This window comes from Musa acuminata, chromosome BXJ2-8, assembly GCF_036884655.1.
Source record: "Musa acuminata AAA Group cultivar baxijiao chromosome BXJ2-8, Cavendish_Baxijiao_AAA, whole genome shotgun sequence".
Classification (NCBI taxonomy): domain Eukaryota; kingdom Viridiplantae; phylum Streptophyta; class Magnoliopsida; order Zingiberales; family Musaceae; genus Musa; species Musa acuminata.
Window position 1 is genome coordinate 38,602,086 of NC_088345.1, and position 21,701 is coordinate 38,623,786.

The following is a 21,701-nucleotide window of genomic DNA, read 5'->3' on the forward strand; positions in this document are numbered from 1 at the left end:
GCTTTTAAAAACCGGCGGAACTCCGCTCCATTACTCATCCTACCCCTTCGTTATAAGCTTTAAGATGCGTGCATGATTTATTGTCTCGATTTTTATATTTTAAAAAGTTAAATTGGTATTGTGATTAAGAAAGTGAAACAATTAACTTTATTATCCTTACGATGTCCATTTTATTAATAAAAATATAAAAAAATGATAAAAAAAAATTTAATGTTTGATGGCGATGGCGTTGTCGTTGGCGACAGTGGCAATGCCATTGCCTTGTTCCCGAATGTCATTCGATCCATCTCTCCCTTCACCTTCCCGACCTCTCATTTACTATCATCGTCGCCCCCTTCGTCCCCTCCCAGATCAGGTTAAAGCGCTTCTCTTATTGTCTAATTTATCAGCGCTAGGACGATGATGTCACCAAAAGTGGCTCCATCGTCCTCAACCCGCCAAGAAGGATTCCTCTAATGATCTTAGATTCATGACCTTCATTAACAATTCTGCAAACGGTGCCAACAAAGGGTCACCCTTCTTTGTGTACTATTAATCGAGCTATGCAAGATCACCATCGATGGAAAGAAGGTCAGAGTCCCTCGCTCTACCCTTGTCCCCAACCCTAGCACAACGATGGTGCCATCGTCGACTTTAGCACCACGTTCACCTACATGGTCCCGCCAGCCTATGCTTACCACAATCGTGCATCGCATTGTCACGGACAAAGTTCTAAACAGGATGTTTGATGTAATACTTGTGTATGCTCATATCTTTCTATTTGTTCATGCTTTGCACAACATGTAGAGGAACGGTCGAAACTTAACAACCCCATTTTAGTTGGGTTTAATGGCCTTCTTAGGCTTATAAATAAATGTTGTGTCATATGGACACTTATGAGAGATATTCGATCTATAGTGGACCATTTTGACCCTTTGTTGTGCAACCGTTCAGAGCTTGTAAAATATATTTATAATTTGCATTGTCTATGAAATGTTTTTGAAAATGTTTGCTTGTGGATCCTAAGTGAGGTATTTTCTCTAACCCGTTTTATCTTTTGTAGGTCCTAAGAGACCATGGGAGGCTTCGAGGAGGTTGACTTTTACGGATAGACACGTAAGGGTGTCGTACGACTTAGGCAAAACCAGCTAACTCCGTGATAGATGGTATCAGAGTAGGACAAGCACTCATAGGAACACTTAGCATGCAAATGTGGGGGACCTAACGGGGTTGTGTTGAGTGTAGTTAGCACACGCGTGACCGTTTAGGGGAAAAAGGGAATGGAGATATAGGGAAAAGAAGTTGCTCATAGGAGCGGGCATCTGAGAGTGGCATTCAGAGGAATGACCAACCCTTCGCGCAAGAGGCACCACGAGGACAAGCAAGCTGGGAAGAATGCGGAGCGCACAAAGGTTGGGATGACTAAGTTTGAGTTATGGCTCAACGTTGACAACTATACTTGATGGTGCTCAAGGCAAGCGAGGCGCTTGGTAAATGATGAGACCATGCAAGGTGGAATGAGTTGCTCAGCGACCGAAAGAGTTGTGCAAAGCTCACAGATGTGAGGGAAATTGCTGACTCGAAGAATTCGATACTCATGTATGGGCTTGTATGTGGACGATGGAATATTCGCGGCCATCCCAAGGCGATCGAAACTCGGCGCCATGGAGCATTAAAACTTTCTCTTCTGCATGTGAAGGATACGTCCGTAGGAGGCTGAAATGTGCAGCGAGTTCAGTATATTGCTAAGCCTTAAGTGGTGTAGCGGGGGCTATATTGACATGGAGTCACAATTTAACAAGTGTATTTGCAGGAGGCAGAATAATGCACAGTTTGTTTAGCAAATCGGAGTAGTTTAAGGGGATGGTGGTCTCTGAAACTTTCAGAGAGAAAGAAGCATAGAGAGATAATGCTCCAATGGGACAGTTATCCAGGAGGGATAATCATATACAACAAACCGCACATGTTTAGGAGGAGTACCTCAAAAAAAAAAAAAAAAAACAACAACTCCACGAAGCTCAATGAACTGAGCGAGCAGTGAAGAGTCGTCGCATGATCTCACTTGAGAAAATGCATTGGTGAATGCATTACAAGATCAAATAGGGGAGCGACCCAAAGCAACACAAATGAAGGCACACTTGGAGTCGATATGGAGATCGAACTCAAGGGAGGGCTAACCCATGGAATGGTGGGCATGAGGGCCACCATCAACTCAATGCAAAACGAGGAGCGGAGCAACTTGGGTGTAACTTGGTAAAGTGCCCAAGCCGTATGAAGGGAGCCAGCATAGAAAATGGAATATGGAGCAAAGGCACAAAGCTTTCCTTGGACAAAGGTTAAGGATATGAACTCTTGCAAAGGCAAGAGCAGAATCATGTTGTTCCATGGGTCCTTCATTTTGACGGAGCGAACTCATCTTGTATGGTGTCAAAGATGAAGGGAGCTTCTGGGCACATGCACCTTATCTCGAAGAAGCATTTGACGAAGGAACTAAGGTGACTCAACTTGTGGAGGCGAAGTTGGGTTCAGAAGACCTTGTCATGGGACAAGAGGACGTGGAGGCGGGTACTCTTGAAGAATATGTCACAGTGTTGCCATTCAAGTTGTCATGAAGGAAGCGGTGCACAGTGGAGATTGTGCTAGTAGGGGCAAAGGCCTAGGATCCAAACAATGGTGCACCATTTTCAGTGAAGTTTGTGGACGTCGGGAGCTACTAAGTGACGGACTGTCCTAAGGCGGTGCTTCATCTAGGTGTGACCCAAGAGCAGGTGGATGAAGGTTGATTGCCAAAGAAGTGAACAAAATCAAAGGTGAAAGAGATCCTGCGATGTATTGGCAGAGGCCACACATGGAGGGATCACAATTTGTGTTCATCCCACATGGATCAGAATACAATAGAGATATCACCAGGAGGCGACATAGTGCAACGGATCATGGTAGAATAGTTTATAGCAATGCGATACACACGACATAGTCCTATGAGGGACTATGTCATATAGAGGTATGATCGGGAGCTACTAGGAGCTCCACTTCGGTAAACAACACGACGGCAAGAAGAGCTATGAATTTAAGGAGTAAAGGCCATGGTACTGTAGAGGCGGGTCTTCCGTGCGTGCATCGAATCTTGCATCAGATGAAAACTTTAGTTATCAGTATATGGAGGCTATGTTCCACCGAGAGAAAAGTTCGAATGCAAGTACTAGTGAGTCCCATGGGAGGGACTTGATCATGCAGAGGTATGATCGAAGCAGCTAGATAGTTGGACTGCTCCAAAAACTATATTCGCTTAAGGGAGCCTGGCAAGTTAGAGGACAAGGTCGAATGAGCAAATGTTGCTACCAAGGAAGCTAAGGAGAACAGAATCAGTGCAAACCCTACAAGTGATGGCAGAGGTCATGCATGGGAGTTGCAATCTGTCTTTCCATCTTCCAAAGAGATCTACTTGGAGAACACAAAGATGTTGAAGCAGGGGGTCGAAAGGGGGTCGAAAGGGGCGAGGAAGCGACGACAAGTCCAGAGGGACTTAGCTACCCAAAATCAAGCATGAATTAGAATAGAGGTGGACTCGGAGGAGTGCCACAGAGACATATCTACTGATCATGAAGAAAAGGGATGTAGATGCGAGGCAATGGATAGTAGGGCCATGGGCATGACAACGTCATGGTACCGCAAAGGCGGGACTTCCGTGAAAGTCATTGATCCCTTGCTCTCATAGAGGGAGAGCGGTTGGTTATGAAAGGGGTCGAGGAGATAGAGCATACAAAGGCAAACTCCAAGTACCGAGACAAGGCTGAAGGGCAGAGGCCAAAGGACTTCGTAAGACCGATGTCAATGAGCTTCTCATCAAGATAGCCGAAAGTGAAGGACTTCGGGTCATGCAAGAGTGCACGACCAAGAAACGAAGCAGTCAGTATGCGGTACTGTTTCTTTGCTACTTAGTAGAGTAGGCGGTAGGGTTGATGGAGAAGACGGTACAATCTTAGAGGCGACCAAATCTATTAGAGAATTACTCTAAGTTGGGGTGAAAACTTTCTACATTCCAGAAGTTTGATGGCATTGAGAAGGTGAATCATAGTAGCTAACTCAATGCAATGAGTGCAAACACTTCGAGTACTTCAGAAGTGTGAGCAAAGAGCAGGCGAAGGCCAGTAACTAGCTCGATGTATAGAGTATGTCCCTTGAGGAGGCAGGCAAAGTCAAGTAACTATTGTCTTCTCAACTCTTAAGAGAATGAGTGAAACCGAATACCCCAATTCTCTTATCTATCCTATAGAGGAGCGCTGCAGAGGTTCAAAGACCCTTCGAAAATAATGGAAGACAATAGTTGTCAAATCCTCACCAATGGTGATTAGTGCTACTGAGAGTATATTATTCGCTTCATTTCCCAACAGAATGCTAATCGAAAGCAGAAGTGATACGAATCTACTTGGAAGTGACATTTTATGAAGGAAGAGTCTATGGACATTTTATGAAGGAAGGACCCAAAACTTCAAAAATTTGCAAGGCGATGCTCGTTAAAGCTCCAACAAGCATCCACCCAGTTCAAGCAACATGAGGCATTTGAGAGACTGACACATATTAAGGATGGTCTTTTCCTTCATATGGATGATCCATAGGAATCAACAAGGATCAACATAACTCAGCCAACCCTACACTAGAGTCAAAGTAATTGGCGAGTTGAAACAGTATAGTGGATCAAAAGTTTGACTACTCAACAACAACAACATAGTGCAGTTGGGAGCCAAGAGGCACATTGTAGCTGGAGCAAAAGATTGAAGACTCAACAAAGGCGAGAAGTTGCAATGTCGGCAAAAGGCTTCGACGAGGACGTCGAAGGAATAAGTGGGGGAGAATATCACAGACAAAATTCTAAATAGGATGTTTGATATAATACTTGTGTATGTTCACGTTTTTCTATTTGTTCGTGCTTTGCACAGCATGTAGATAAACAATCGAAAGCTTAACAACCCCATTTTAGTTGGGTTTGGTGGCCTTCTTGGGCTTATAAATAAATGTTATATCATGTGGACAATTGTGAGAAATATTCGGTCTGTAATGGACCATTTTGACCCTTTGTTGTGCAACCGTTCAGAGCTTGTAAAGTCTGTTTGTAATTTGCATTGCCTCTGAAGTGTTTTTGAAAATGTTTGCTTGTAGATCATGAGTGAGGCATTTTCTCTAACCCGTTTTATCTTTTGGAAGTCTTAAGGGACCATACGAGGCTTCGGGGAGGTTGACCTTTGCGAATAGACACGCAAGGGTGTCGCATGACTTAGGCGAAACCAACAAAATCCATGACAGCATGGTGAATCAATACAACCGGTTCGTAGACATAGAGGACCAAATAAGATTGTGTCTATGCTTCACTCTATCGCCAAATGCGATAGAGGTGGATCTACTAGAGTTAACCTTCTACTTCAAGGGCGACGCTGAGATATGGCTATTGTTGGAGAATTACTTTTTGTTCGCGGGGTCGAATAAGGCAATGTTGTGCTTCCTCGGATGTGGTCGACGGGCTAACAACGATGAAGGAGATGGATCAGAGGGCGTCCATGAACAAGTGATGCCACCACTGACGCTAGCGGTGCTATCGTCCATCATTGATGTCGTCGACCATCAAATATTAAAATTATTTTTTATATTTTTATTAGTAAAACTAATGTCGATAAATAGGTTTAATTATTTTATTTTGGCAATAATTACGAGGATGGTGATATAACTTTTTAAAATAGAAGGATGGATGCTAAAAACAATAAACTTCAAGGGCAATACGTAGATAGCCCTTCGTTGGCTGCTTCCTGTCTCGAAGGAAATCCGTTTATGCGTGCGGCCCTACGATGAGCATCACAGCCGAGTAGGAGGAGAAGAAGAAAGGGGGAATGGCAGCGTCGTGGGTGCACGGGCGGCTCCACTGGTGGTTGGTGGAGCACCCAACGTTCGAGTCCCTCGAGTGGAGGCCCAACGAGACGTTCGGTGCCTCGGTCCCCATTGTCGCCATCGCCACCTTCCCCTACCGTGCCCCTCCCCTGTCCTCCTCACCCTCCTCTCCTCCACCCACAACCTTGTCTTCCTAGACCTCTCTGCTTCCATGGCAGCTGACTGCGCTCTCTCAGCCGCCGCCCGCCTTCGCTCCCCCCCGATCCGACACCGATCGCGACGTGCCCCTTTTTTTGAACCTATGTATTCTACCTCTCCAAGCTTTACGAACTCGCTAACTCTTTCCTCATCCTCCTCGTCGGTCGTGGTGGTCTCACCTTCCTCCACGCCTACCACCAACCACCACACTGTCGTCGTTGTCATGTGCTACGTCTGGCTCTCCACCTCACAGTCCCTCATGCCGATCGCCCTCGTGACCAACGCCGTCGTCTACGTCGCGATGTATGCCTACTACCTCTCCAGTAGCACGAACTGTTGCTGGCCGCTGTGCTGGAAGCAGGCCATCACGGAGCTCTAGATTGCCCAGTTCGTCTTCAGCTATCTGAGAATGTAAAATTCAAGGTCTGATATTGAAAAAGCTTGTCCATATTTCTTATACACACTAAGCTCAATCATATTCTATGATCCTGTTCGGTTCAGCCCATATGTGCGCTTGGATAATTAGACCTTTTGAACCTAGATTAATTATTAAAAGGAAAAGGAGAAGACGTGAGGGCAATGGGTGCAGTGAGAGTGCATAGAACTGTGGCGACGCACTGTAACGGACAAACTTCTAAACAAGATGTTGGATGTAATGCTTATGTCTGTCCGTTGTCTTTTGGTATGTTCATGCCTTGTACAGCAGGTAGAGGGGCGGCCGAAGGCTAAATAGTCCCATGTTAGTTGGGTTGGTGGCCTCTTTAGGCTTGTAAATAAAGGTTGTGTCATGTAGACACGTGCGAGAGCTTTTCGGTCTGTAATGGACCATTTTACCCTTTGTTGTGTAACTATTCAGAGCTTGTAAAGTCTGTTTGTAATTTGCATTGTCTATGAAGTGTTTTTCGGACATATTTGCTTGTGGATCCCGATTGAGGCGTTCTCTTTAACCCGTTCTCTCTTTTGCTGGTCCTAAGGGACAATGGGAGGCTTCGAGGAGGCTGACCTTTGCGGACGGACGCGCGAGGGTGCCGCACGCCTTAGGCAAAACCAGCTAAGGTCGTGACATTATGGTATCAGAGCCGGACAAGCACTCATAGAAACACTTGACATGCAAATGTGGGGGACCTAGCGGGGTTGCATTGAGGGCAGTCAGCAACGCGCGACCGTTTAAGGGAAAACGGGCATAGAGATGTAGGGAAAAGAGTCGCTCAGAGGAGCGAGCATCTAACATTGGCATTCTGAGGAATGGCCAACCCTTCGCGCAAGAGGCACCACGAGAACAGGCAAGCTTGGAAGAATGCGGAGCGCACAAAGGTTGGGATGGCTGAGTTTGAGCTACAGCTCAACGTTGACAACTATACTTGATGGTGCTCTAGGCAAGCGAGGCGCTTGGCAAGAATGAGACCATCCAAGGTGGAATGAGTTGTTCAATGACCAAAAGAGTTATGCAAAGCTCACAGAGGTGAGGGGAATTGCTAACTCAAAGAATTTGGTACTCATGCATGGGCTTGTATACGGACGATGGAATGTTCGTGGCCATCCCAAGGCGACCGAGACTCGGCGCCATGGAGCATTGAAACTTTCTCTTCGGCATGCAAAGGATACGTCGGGAGGAGGCTGAAGTGTGCAACGAGTTTAGCATGTTGCTAGGCCTTGAGGGGTGCGGCGGTGGCTGTATTGACGTGGAGGCGCAATCTAGCAAGTGCGTTTGCAAGAGGCAGAACAATACACAGTTTGTTCAGCAGGTCGGAGTAGTCCAAGGGGATGGTGGTCTCCGAAACGAAGAGAGATGTTGCTCCAACGGGACAGTTATCTAGGAGGGATAAGTCTCGGCACTCCAGAGGGAGAATCATGTGAGACGGACTTCACATGTTGAGGTGGAGTACCTCACAAACAACAACTTCACGAAGCTCGATGGACTGAGCAAGCGGCGAGGAGTTGTCGCATGATCTCGCTTGAGAGAATGCATTGGTGGATGCATTGCGAGATCAAGTGCGGGAGCGACCTGAAGCAACTTATGAGGGTACACTTGGAGTCGATGTGGAGATCGAACTCAAGGGAGGGCTGACCCGTGGAATGGAGGGCGCGAGGGCCACCATCGACTCAATGCAAAAACGAGGAGCGGAGCAACTTGGGTGTAACTTGGCGAAGTACCCAAGCCACATGAAGGGAGCTAGCATAGAAGTTGGAACATGGAGCAGAGGCATAGTGCTTTCCTTAGACAGAGGTCAAGGACATGAACTCTTGCAGAGGCAAGAGTAGGATCATGTTGTTCCATGGGTCCTTCTTTCTGTTGTTAGGATCGAGAGCACTAAGAGGGGGGGGGGTGAATTAGTGCAGCGGAAATCTTATAATAATTTAAAAACCAAAAGCTGCGTTCGTTCAAAAACTATTATGATGCAAAAGCAAATTCTCAGTTTGTATCTAAGTGCAGTTTGCGTCTAAGCGCAGATTGCGTTTAAGCGCAGTTTTGCGTCTAAGCGCAGTTTTGCGTCTAAGCGCAGTTTTGCGTCTAAACTCAGATTTACGTCTAAACGCAGATTTATGTCTAAACGCAGTTTTACGTCTAAACGCAGTTTTACGTCTAAACGCAGTTTTACGTCTAAACGCAGATTTACGTCTAAACGTAGATTTACGTCTAAACGCAGATTTACGTCTAAACGCAGTTTTACGTCTAAACGCAGTTTTACGTCTAAACGCAGATTTACGTCTAAACGCAGTTTTACGTCTTAGACGCAGATTTACGTCTAAACTTTGAAACTTGTTTGTATACTCGCAGAAGGCAGTATGCAGTTGAAATCAAGACGTAAACGTGAACTGAAATCTGATGATTGAGCGAGGAAAGCCGATTTACGTCTGAATACAGTTTTACGTCTAAATGTTGAAACTCGTTCGTAAAATCGTAGAGGACAGATTGCAGTTATTAATAGGATTAAAATGTAAGCGTAAACTGCAAAGAAGCTCGTTCGTAAAAGCACGGAAAACAGTTCTGCAGAATCAAACGTAAACGTAAACTGTAATGTATGAAAATACGAGTTTACGTCTGAATGCAGATTTGGAAGAACAGCACTTAGAACTTGTTCGTGAAAGCGCTGAGAGCAGTAGTGATGAGGGAGGTTTGCAGTAATGATAAAGTGCTCAAAAATAAACGCAAACCAGAGATTTAGAGTGGTTCGGTCAGCCTTGACCTACTCCACTTTTGGCTTCCTCCACCGATGAGGTTGCCGACGTCAACTAGGTGCCTTCCTTCAATGGGCGAAGGCCAAACTTCCCTCTTACAATTTCTCTCCTTTTGACAGGCTTAGGAGACAACCTTTACAGACCTTTCTCTCCTCACTTTACAATTGAAAACTTGAAGAACAGAAGGAGGAGACTTAAAGGCTTTACAACACTTTTGAGCTCTTAGAATCACAGAAAAGATCAAGATTTCGGTATAGGTCTGTATCTTTTCAGTGCTGAATGGGTGGGGTATTTATAGGCCCCAACCCAATTCAAAATTCGAGCTCAAAACGATCAAATCGATCAAATCCCAGAATTCTGGGATCAGGCGGTTGCACCTCTCGACTGGAGAGGTGGCACCGCCTGGCAGAGCTCGAAGACTGAGCTCTGCCGATTGCTTCTCTCTGCCAGAGCTCGAAGACTGAGCTCGATGGTTGCATCACCTGGCAGAGCTCGAAGACTGAGCTTGGTGGTTGCATCACCTGGCAAAGCTCGAAATCTGAGCTCGGTGGTTGCATCACCTGGCAGAGCTCGAAACTGAGCTCAGGCTGATGCACCTCTCTGCTAGAGCTCGAAGACTGAGCTTGGTGAATGCATCACCTGGCAGAGCTCGAGACTGAGCTCAGGCTGATGCACCTATCTGCCAGAGCTCGAAGACTGAGCTCGGTGGTTGCATCGCCTGGCAGAGCTCGGAACTTGAGCTCTGGCGGTGCAACCTCTTGGCTGGGGCGGTTGCACCTCCCAGCCTCGCAGCCCTGGCGGTTGCACCTCCTGGCTGGGGCGGTTGCACCTCCCAACCCCACAGCCCAGGCGGTTGCACCTCCTGGCTGGGGCGGTTGCACCTCCCAACCCCACAGCCCAGGCGGTTGCACCTCCTGGCTGGGGCGGTTGCACCTCCTGGTGCAATCAGGGTCCGAATGGTTCACTCCATTCGGCCCACTTTGAATCTTTTCAGGGGCCCAATTGCCCCAAGATTAAGCTAATGGGATCACCTCCCATTTTCATGCTTAATCATCATGCTAACTACGATTAACTCTAAGACAACTTCTGCAGCTTTGCTCCGATGCGTCAATCGCTTCTTCCGGCGAGTTTCCTGCCAACTTCCGTCGATCAACCGATAACCCTCGGTGATCCTTCTGCGGACATCCGGCATACTCCTGGACTTTGCGACGATCCACTTGGCGAGTTCCGACGAGCTTCGCTTGGCAAGCTTCTGGACTTCTCGGATCTGTTCTCTCTGAACCTCCGACGACCGTCCGAACTTCCGTCGAACTCTCGAACTCCCAACGTGATCATGATCTTGACTCCGGCGCAACTCCTGCTGCTTGTCTTACTCTCATCGTAGTTAATCCTGCACACTTATCTCAACACATAGATTAGATAACAAATGACAATTGACTTCATCATCAAAATTCGAGATTCAACAATCTCCCCCTTTTTGATGATGACAATCAATTGATAAAGGAGTTGTCCTTAACTCCCCCTATCTATATGCCATAGTTGAGATAAGTCAACCTTGAATTCAAGACCTAAGAATTCAAGTGACGTATTGATAAGTTAGATCAGTTAAACTTATCAATGCTCCCATCATGATGCCTATCATGATGTATCTCTTCAAGAATTATGTCAAGGCATGACATACATCATCAAGTTTGTATGATAGTGTTTGTAACCATTCATCATGTAATCATATAAAGCTACGAAGGACTTTTTACATGATGCTCACATTTGAGATTTTCTAGTAAGTTTGCATTTTCTTCACAATATCAAATCACGATATGATGCAAACTATAGTACATGTTCACATATCTCTTGGTGATGCAAGGATGGCATAACATTGTTTATAGCATCACTCAAGTATTTGCAACTATGACATAGATATGATTATGGCAGTTCAGCTATGACATAGTGTTTATCAATTCATATTTTTCTCCCCCTTTGTCATCAACAAAAAGCATGATAGCATTATCAAGCATATAAAGGAAGTCATGACACATATATCTCTTTATTGTTTTTGCTTGACGGAGGAAAGTCATTTTCCAAAGAGTTTTTCATAAGAGTGTACGGGAACATCCCATTTTTAGCATACAACCCGAAAAATGAACTTCTTACATGCATTTGGTTAAAAATATTTGTCACATAATTTGCAACATGTTATTTGATCAAGCGTTGTCAAGGCATGTAATAGTAATAACATTCGAAAAATAATTTTGATGTAGTAACACAATTATTTCAAGTGCAGCATTATATCATATTGCATAGCAGGATTTTTATTTCAGCAAGTGTAGCATTGCATCACATGGTAAGATATCAGCTCGTATGATGCAAATTTTTGTTTGATACATGGCATGATAGCAATCATATTAGCAATAGCAACCATATCAATGTCATACTGCTGACTTATCAACTTACATTGGTATGTTGCTTCATATTTTCAAGGCATAGGCTTTTAAACCTTTTTAGTTTCAGTGCAAAAACCGAGATAAACAACAAGAGATGTTTGCAAATATGCTTACACAGACAAAGATAACCATATCAGGGTAACATATGTACAGCATATCAGGTAACCATAAAGACAAAGTCCTTCATGAATAACATAAGGAGTTTACAACATGTCATATCAAAAACATCAGATGTTTATACAAGCTTATTCATGAGGTGGAAGATTAAAGTGCCTAAGTAAAGAGTCAAATTGTCGATGGATTTGTTATAGCTCGGTTAGGATTTGATCTTGTCGAAGTTCAAGCCGTTCTTGTCGTTGCTCAAATCGGTCCATCCGAATCCCGATATCTTCGATGGATGATGTGTGAGTTTGCTCAACCGGATGTGTTTCCTCAAAGGGACAGATCGGAGGAGAGTGGGTACTCCTAAAGACTGGGGTTTCCGGCTCTGGTTCAGGTTCAGGTTCAGGCTGAGGGGGATCAGTTCTTCTAGGCATTCTAACCCAGTTACCGTTTCTATAGTGACATCTTAGTCGGTGAAGTAGATTTTTGTTTATTATGCTGAATCTATCTGATTTCATTACTTCTTCTTCTAGTGGTATTTGAATGTCGTAAGCTTTCATTATTCTAGTAATAATTCCACCATATGGGAGCATCATATCTTTCGTAGATAATTCCAACATGTTTTGTTGGATCAGATAGCCAAGACAAATGTCACGTTCTTTCATAATTAGGTACATAATTCCTAATTCCAATTGACTCACTTCATCATGATGGTATTGCTTAGGAAGAATTATACTAGTCATGATATGATGAAGTATCTTAGTGTTAAAGGGCATTAGATGTTCACAACTTTTAGGAATAGATTCTACGTTAGGATTGGCAAGGATTGTTCCTAAGGCTTCAACGTAGGATGTTTCAATAGTTTTTTCATCCCATGATCCTTTGAAGTAAAGTCCTATGCTTTTCATGGGAATACCTATCATATCACAAATGAATCTATCAGTGATTGAGATGTGTTGTCCTAAGAGATAGGTTGATATCCTTTCTTCATCATCTTTTTGCATGTTGTTATAAAACAATCTAACTAGTCTAGGATAAATGGGTTCGTTGATCTGCAAAATGGGAAGTAGATTTAGGTTTGCAAACCAATGGATAGTCTCTACATCTCTTAGTTCATTCAGATCTACGTATTTTCCCTTATTGATGCTTCTTAGTTCGAAGGAGAGAAATTTTTCAGCATGGTTTTTGGAATCAAAAAGAGTGAGATCAAACTCTTCTACTACTCTCCTCTTTCCCTTGTCCCTTGAGGATCTTCTAGATCCCATTACTACTGTTGTTTAGAGGGATGATGATGAGCTAAAGTAAATGAAGAACAAAACAGAATTTAAGAGCTTCTTAGAGAGTACCTTTGTGAAATCTTCAAGAGAAGGAAGGATTCTTGATGTTTTGCTTCGAAATAAGAGGTATTTGGAAGGCTTAGAGGAGTGAAATGGGAATGGAGGAGACTTGGAAGAGTAGAGGAGGAAATGGGGGTGAGTTGGGGTCGGTTCCTCAGCCGGCCCTAGCGTGATTTTAAAGAGCAGAGCTGCTGGCGGTTGCACCTCTGGCTGGAGCGGTGCAACCTCTGGCAACCCGTGATAGCTGGAGGTGCAACCGCCAGCTGGAGAGGTGCCACCGCCTGCAGCAGGTGAGCACTTAAGATGATTTGATTAGGGAGCCTTTGCCTTGAGGAGAGTTTCAGAGCAATTGATGTTTGTTACATGATTTCGTATGAGTCTTTATTTAAGGAAGAAGCTCTTTGTAAGATAGATCTTTTAACGTGCGTACGTATGTTTGTTTGGTGTCCCTTTTAAGATCATGACATATTTAGTTTCTACAAGAATTAATTCGTAGATGAACAAGTTTTGAAGATCAGGGGGGTATGTGAATTTGGATATGATATATTTCTAATTGTATCGTATTTGTGATTTCATAGCTTCCACTTGTTACTTAAGCGTTGCGAGTCCCTTTTTGATTCTTGGTTTATGACCATTGAGAGTCAAGGAGCAGAACATTATTTCTTGCTCCGGCCTAGACTTTTAATGTTTTTATAGGAACGGATGATCTTTAGGAACTCATTTGCTTTTGGGTGCCTCATAAATAGATCTACATTTTCTATCATGTTGCATAGAGTTTATCATGGTTCCTTTAGGAACCCAAATCAATTTGTTTGGACTTATTTTCTTGAATGGACAACAATGTGTCTTGTGTCCAGATTTGCAACAAAAGTTGCACTTGGTTTGGTGTTGAACGTGTAAGATGGGGCCTTTTACAAAGGTAGTTGGATTTCGGTGAGGACTCCTCACAAATCCAATCCCACTTCTTTTGGGAGCATGACCCTTGTTTGTAAGGATCATGTTTAATGACTTGCTACTAACCTCGAATTTCTTCAAGGTGTCCTTAAGTAGCAAGTTTTCTTTTTGTATAGTTTCTAAATCATGACATTTGATACATGACTTTAAACTATCATGATGTTCGACTTTTAATTTATCAAACTCACAAGTAAGATTATCATGTACCTTTTTTAGCAACTTGTATTTTCTATTTATAACTTTGCATTCATCAAATAAATCATGGAAGGCATTTAGTAATTCATCGAAAGATAAATCAGCATCTAATAAATCCGTTACCTCCTCTTCGATGGCCATAAAGGCATAATGAGCAACTTGCTCGGTGTTGGACTCCTCTTCCTCAGATGCGCTCGAATCATCCCATGTTGCTTGGAGCGCCTTCTTCTTTGTTGTTCTTTTCTTGACTTGGGGACAATCACTTTTGTAGTGTCCCGGCTTTTTACATTCGTAGCAGATTACTTGGTCCTTCTTGGGTTCAAGTTTATTTTTCACATCGTTTTTAAACTTGTTTCTTTTGAAGAATTTCTTAAACTTTCTTGTCAAAAGTGTCAAGTCATCGTCACAATCCTCATCACTTGAGTTTTCTCTCAAGTGGCATTCAGAAGTTTTAAGTGCCATATCCTTCCTGTTCTTTGGAAGGATGTCTTCTTGCTCTTCATGAGCTTTGCAGGTCATTTCGTAGGTCATTAATGACCCGATTAGTTCTTCAAGAGGGAAATTTCGCAGATCTTTTGCCTCTTGAATGGCGGTGACTTTAGGATCCCAACTCTTAGGAAGGGATCTTAGTATCTTATTAACAAGCTCAAAATCCGAAAAGCTCTTTCCGAGTCCTTTTAGACCGTTGACGACATCCGTGAAACGGGTAAACATGTCGCCAATGGTTTCACTCGGTTTCATTCGGAAAAGTTCAAAAGAATGCAGCAACAGATTGATTTTTGACTCTTTCACTCTACTTGTGCCCTCGTGGGTCACTTCAAGTGTGTGCCAAATATCAAAAGCAGTTTCGCAAGTTGAAACACGATTAAACTCGTTTTTATCAAGTGCGCAAAATAAGGCATTCATAGCCTTTGCATTAAGAGCGAAAGCCTTCTTCTCCAAATCGTTCCAATCGATCATTGGAAGAGAAGATTTTGAAAATCCATTTTCAACAAGGTTCCACAGTTCAAAATCCATAGAAATAAGAAAGATCCTCATTCGGGTCTTCCAGTAAGTGTAGTCCGTTCCACTGAACATGGGTGGACGTGTAATCGAATGCCCCTCTTGGTTTCCGGCGTATGCCATCTCTCTTGGGTTTTAATCCTTTAGAGAGTTAACCTTGCTCTGATACCAATTGTTAGGATCGAGAGCACTAAGAGGGGGGGGGGGGTGAATTAGTGCAGCGGAAATCTTATAATAATTTAAAAACCAAAAGCTGCGTTCGTTCAAAAACTATTATGATGCAAAAGCAAATTCTCAGTTTGTATCTAAGTGTAGTTTGCGTCTAAGCGCAGATTGCGTTTAAGCGCAGTTTTGCGTCTAAGCGCAGTTTTGCGTCTAAGCGCAGTTTTGCGTCTAAACTCAGATTTACGTCTAAATGCAGATTTATGTCTAAACGCAGTTTTACGTCTAAACGCAGTTTTACGTCTAAACGCAGATTTACGTCTAAACGTAGATTTACGTCTAAACGCAGATTTACGTCTAAACGCAGTTTTACGTCTAAACGCAGTTTTACGTCTAAACGCAGATTTACGTCTAAACGCAGTTTTACGTCTTAGACGCAGATTTACGTCTAAACTTTGAAACTTGTTTGTATACTCGCAGAAGGCAGTATGCAGTTGAAATCAAGACGTAAACGTGAACTGAAATCTGATGATTGAGCGAGGAAAGCCGATTTACGTCTGAATACAGTTTTACGTCTAAATGTTGAAACTCGTTCGTAAAATCGTAGAGGACAGACTGCAGTTATTAATAGGATTAAAATGTAAGCGTAAACTGCAAAGAAGCTCGTTCGTAAAAGCACGGAAAACAGTTCTGCAGAATCAAACGTAAACGTAAACTGTAATGTATGAAAATACGAGTTTACGTCTGAATGCAGATTTGGAAGAACAACACTTAGAACTTGTTCGTGAAAGCGCTGAGAGCAGTAGTGATGAGGGAGGTTTGCAGTAATGATAAAGTGCTCGAAAATAAACGCAAACCAGAGATTTAGAGTGGTTCGGTCAGCCTTGACCTACTCCACTTTTGGCTTCCTCCACCGATGAGGTTGCCGACGTCAACTAGGTGCCTTCCTTCAATGGGCGAAGGCCAAACTTCCCTCTTACAATTTCTCTCCTTTTGACAGGCTTAGGAGACAACCTTTACAGACCTTTCTCTCCTCACTTTACAATTGAAAACTTGAAGAACAGAAGGAGGAGACTTAAAGGCTTTACAACACTTTTGAGCTCTTAGAATCACAGAAAAGATCAAGATTTCGGTATAGGTCTGTATCTTTTCAGTGCTGAATGGGTGGGGTATTTATAGGCCCCAACCCAATTCAAAATTCGAGCTCAAAACGATCAAATCGATCAAATCCCAGAATTCTGGGATCAGGCGGTTGCACCTCTCGACTGGAGAGGTGGCACCGCCTGGCAGAGCTCGAAGACTGAGCTCTGCCGATTGCTTCTCTCTGCCAGAGCTCGAAGACTGAGCTCGATGGTTGCATCACCTGGCAGAGCTCGAAGACTGAGCTTGGTGGTTGCATCACCTGGCAAAGCTCGAAATCTGAGCTCGGTGGTTGCATCACCTGGCAGAGCTCGAAACTGAGCTCAGGCTGATGCACCTCTCTGCCAGAGCTCGAAGACTGAGCTTGGTGAATGCATCACCTGGCAGAGCTCGAGACTGAGCTCAGGCTGATGCACCTATCTGCCAGAGCTCGAAGACTGAGCTCGGTGGTTGCATCGCCTAGCAGAGCTCGGAACTTGAGCTCTGGCGGTGCAACCTCTTGGCTGGGGCGGTTGCACCTCCCAGCCTCGCAGCCCTGGCGGTTGCACCTCCTGGCTGGGGCGGTTACACCTCCCAACCCCACAGCCCAAGCGGTTGCACCTCCTGGCTGGGGCGGTTGCACCTCCTGGTGCAATCAGGGTCCGAATGGTTCACTCCATTCGGCCCACTTTGAATCTTTTCAGGGGCCCAATTGCCCCAAGATTAAGCTAATGGGATCACCTCCCATTTTCATGCTTAATCATCATGCTAACTACGATTAACTCTAAGACAACTTCTGCAGCTTTGCTCCGATGCGTCAATCGCTTCTTCCGGCGAGTTTCCTGCCAACTTCCGTCGATCAACCGATAACCCTCGGTGATCCTTCTGCGGACATCCGGCATACTCCTGGACTTTGCGACGATCCACTTGGCGAGTTCCGACGAGCTTCGCTTGGCAAGCTTTTGGACTTCTCGGATCTGTTCTCTCTGAACCTCCGACGACCGTCCGAACTTCCGTCGAACTCTCGAACTCCCAACGTGATCATGATCTTGACTCCGGCGCAACTCCTGCTGCTTGTCTTACTCTCATCGTAGTTAATCCTGCACACTTATCTCAACACATAGATTAGATAACAAATGACAATTGACTTCATCATCAAAATCCGAGATTCAACATCTGTTAGAGTGGACTCATCTTGCATGGTGCCAAAGACGAAGGGAGCTTCGCGGCACATGCACCGTAACTCGGAGAAGCATTTGATGGAGGAACTAAGGCGACTCAATTTGCGGAGGCGAAGTTGGGTTCAGAAGGGCCTTAGCACGGGGCAAGAGGACGCAGAGGCGGGCACTCTTGAAGAATATGCCATAGTGTTGCCATTTGAGTTGCTATGAAGGAAGCAGTGCGCAGCGGAGATTGTGCTGGTAGGGGCAGAGGCCCAGGATCCATACAATGGTGCACAGATTACAGTGAAGTCGGTGGACTTCGAGAGCTACTAGGCGATGGATTGTCCTAGAGCGGTGCTTCATCTAAGTGTGACCCGGGAGTGGGTGGATGAAGGTCGATTGCCAGAGGAGCGAACAAAATCGAAGGTGGAAGGGACCCTGCGATGTATTGGCAGGGGCCACACATGGAGGGTTCACAATTCGAGTTTATTCCACAAGGATCAGAATGTAATGGAGATGTCACCAGGAGGCGACATGGTGCAGCGGATCGTGGTGGAACAGTTCGTGGCAATGCGATACACACAATTAGTCCCGTGAGGGATGAGATCATATGGAGGTATGATCGGGAGCTACTGGGAGCTCAGCTTTGGTGAATAACACGACGACAAGAAGGGCTATGGATTCAAGGAGTGAAGGCCATGGTACCGCAGAGGCGGGTCTTCCGGGAGTGCACCGAATTTTGCATCGGATGAAAACCTTGGTCATCAGCATATGGGGGCTGGGTTCCACCAAGGGAAAAGTTCGAATGCAAGTACCAGTGAGTTCCATGGGAGGGACTTGATCATGCAGAGGTATGATCGAAGCAGCTGGAGAGTTGGACTTATCCAGAGCTCATATTCGCTTAAGGGAGCCCGACAAGTCAGAGGACAAGGTCGAGTAAGCGAACGTTGCTACCAAGGAAGCTAAGGAGAACAGAATCGGTGCAAACTCTACAATGTGATGGCAGGGGCCATGCATAGGAGTTGCAGTCTGTCTTTCCATCGACCAAACGGACTGCTTGGAGAACACAGTGGTGTTGAAGCACGGGGTCGAAAGGGGCGAGGAAGCGACGACGAGTCCAGAGGGACTTAGCTACCCAAAATCAAGCATCAATCGGAATGGAGGTGGACTCAGAGGAGTGCCACAGAGACATTTCTACTGATCATGCAGAAAAGGGATACAGATGCGAGGCGATGGATAGTAGGGCCATGGGCATGGCAGCGCCATGGTACCGCAGAGGCGGGACTTCCGTGCAAGTCATTGATCCCTTGCTCTCATGGAGGGAGAGCGCTTGGTCGTGAAAGGGGCCGAGGAGGTGGAGCATGCAGAGACAATCTCCAAGTACCGAGACAAGGCTGAAGGGCAGAGGCCAAGAAACTTCGTAAGACCGGTGTCAACAAGTTTCTCATCAAGATAGCCGTAAGTGAAGGACTTCGGGTCATGCAAGAGTGCACGACCAAGGAATGAAGCAGGCAGTACGCGGTGCTGTACCTTTGCTACTCAGTGGAGTAGGCGGCAGGGTTGATTGAGAAGACGGTACAATCCCAGAGGCGACCTCATCTATCAGAGAATTACTCCAAGTTTGGGTGAAAACTTCCCGCATTCCAGAAGTTCGATGGCATTAAAAAGGTGAATCACAGTAGCTAACTCAATGCAAGGAGTGCAAACACTTCAAGTGCTTCAGAAGTGTTAGCAAAGAGCAGGCGAAGACCAGTAACCAGCTCGATGCATGAAGTACAACCTCGAGGAGGCGGGCAAAGTCAAAGTAACCTTTGCCTTCTCAACTCTTAAGAGAATGGGCGAAACCGAGTACCCCAGTTCTCTTATCTATCCAGCAGAGGAGCTCTGCACAAGTTCAAAGACCCTTCGAAGATAATGGAAGACAATAGTTGTCAAATCCTCACCAACGGTGATCAGTGCTACTGAGAATAGATTGTTCGCTTCATTTCCCAACGAAATGCCAATCGAAAGCGGAAGTGATGCGAACCTACTTCGATGTGACAACTAACTAAAAGAAGAGTCAATGAGCAGATTTTGTAGAGGAAGGACCCAAAGCTTCAGAAGTTTGTGAGATGATGCTTGTTAAAGCTCCAACAAGCATCCACCCAGTTCAAGCAGCATTAGGAATTTTTAAGAGACTGACGCAGTAAGGATGGTCTTTTCCTTCATTTGGCGGATCCGCAGGAATCAACAAGGATCAACACAACTCAGCCAACCCCACACCAGAGTCAAGAGTCATTGGTGAGTTGAAGCAGCATGGCGGATCAAAGGTTCGACTACTCAGAAACAGCAGCGGAGAGCAGCTGGGAGCCAGGAGGCGCATTGCAGCTGGAGCAGAAGATTGAAGACTCAGCAAAGGCGAAGAGTTGCAGTGTTCACAAAGGCTTCAACGAGGACGTCGAAGGGATAAGTGGGGGAGAATGTAACGGATAAACTTCTAAACAAGATGTTGGATGTAATGCTTATGTCTGTCCGTTGTCTTTTGGCATGTTCATGCCTTGTACAGCAGGTAGAGGGGCGGCCGAAGGCTAAATAGTCCCATGTTAGTTGGGTTGGTGGCCTCTTTAGGCTTGTAAATAAAGGTTATGTCATGTAGACACGTGCGAGAGCTTTTCGGTCTGTAATGGACCATTTTACCCTTTATTGTGCAACTATTCAGAGCTTGTAAAGTCTGTTTGTAATTTGCATTGTCTATGAAGTGTTTTTCGGACATGTTTGCTTGTGGATCCCGATTGAGGCGTTCTCTTTAACCCGTTCTCTCTTTTGCTGGTCCTAAGGGACAATGGGAGGCTTCGGGGAGGCTGACCTTTGTGAACGGACGCGCGAGGGTGCCGCACGCCTTAGGCAAAACCAGCTAAGGTCGTGACAGCACGGTGAGAGAAAGGAATAGAGAGAGGAGGATAGAGAAAATTAGGATCTTGAGTTTTCTGCTTGATGATCAGTGGCCAAACGTTGTTAATTTTGACCCAAATTTTATGTAGAGAATCCTTGCAGCAAGCTCTACAGTCCTAATAGTGTTGATCTACTGTTTATCCTCTCTGAGGTACCTTTCTGCTATACCCACTTTGTGAGATCTAAAATTCTCTTATGATGAGATACATGAGATGAAGATATGCTTTTATTAAGCCAAGATATATAATCTTGATATTATTATGATCCTCTTGCTATTTTATAGAAGACTTATTGTAAACCTGTTATCATTATTATTAATAGTGGAAGTTTGAGGTGGATTACGGTCACGTAATCTTTCCCGTATTGTGTTTTCCACATTAAATATTTGGTCTCACTATATTATTGATTTATCACTCTGTTGTTTATGTTGTTCTGGTTGATATTTGCATTTTGATATCAAGTTGGTATTTTGATACACAAAGAGGGAAAAGAATTATTCCGTTTTAACAGGTTTTTCCCAACAAGTGGTATTAGAGCAACAGATTATTTGGTGCTAGTTTTTTCTTATATGATTGAAATGGAGCAGTCTGATAATATGATTAAATTGAACTCATTAAATTATTCTACTTTGAAGCATATGATGGAAGATCTGCTTTATTATAAAGATTTGTATAAGCCCATCAAGGTTAAAAATAAACCTTCTACTATGGACAATGAAGAATGAAAAGTTTAATATAGAAAAGTTATTGCATATATTAGAAGATGGATGGATATAAACTTGCATGAGCATATTTCTGATAAAACCAGAGTTGATGTTGTTTGGCAAAGGTTAGAAAACCTCTTTGCAAAAAAGACAATGGGAAATAGAATTTCTCTCCTGAGAAGACTTGTAAATTTGAAGTATAAAGAATACATAGTAATTACTAAAGCCTGCAAGGAAACTTTATGGATGAAAATATTTCTATAGGAATTGGGCTTAAAATAGGAAGGATATACTATTTACTGTGATAGTCAAAGTGTCATTCACTTCTCTAAGAATTGAACATACCATTCCAGATCCA

The 21,701-nt window shown here is 44.4% G+C and overlaps 1 pseudogene; it reads left to right on the forward strand.

Annotated features, from left to right (window-relative positions):
* Positions 1 to 5,858: 5,858 nt before the first annotated feature.
* Positions 5,859 to 6,469, forward strand: LOC103994920 (uncharacterized; annotated as a pseudogene).
* The last annotated feature ends 15,232 nt before the right edge of the window (positions 6,470 to 21,701 follow it).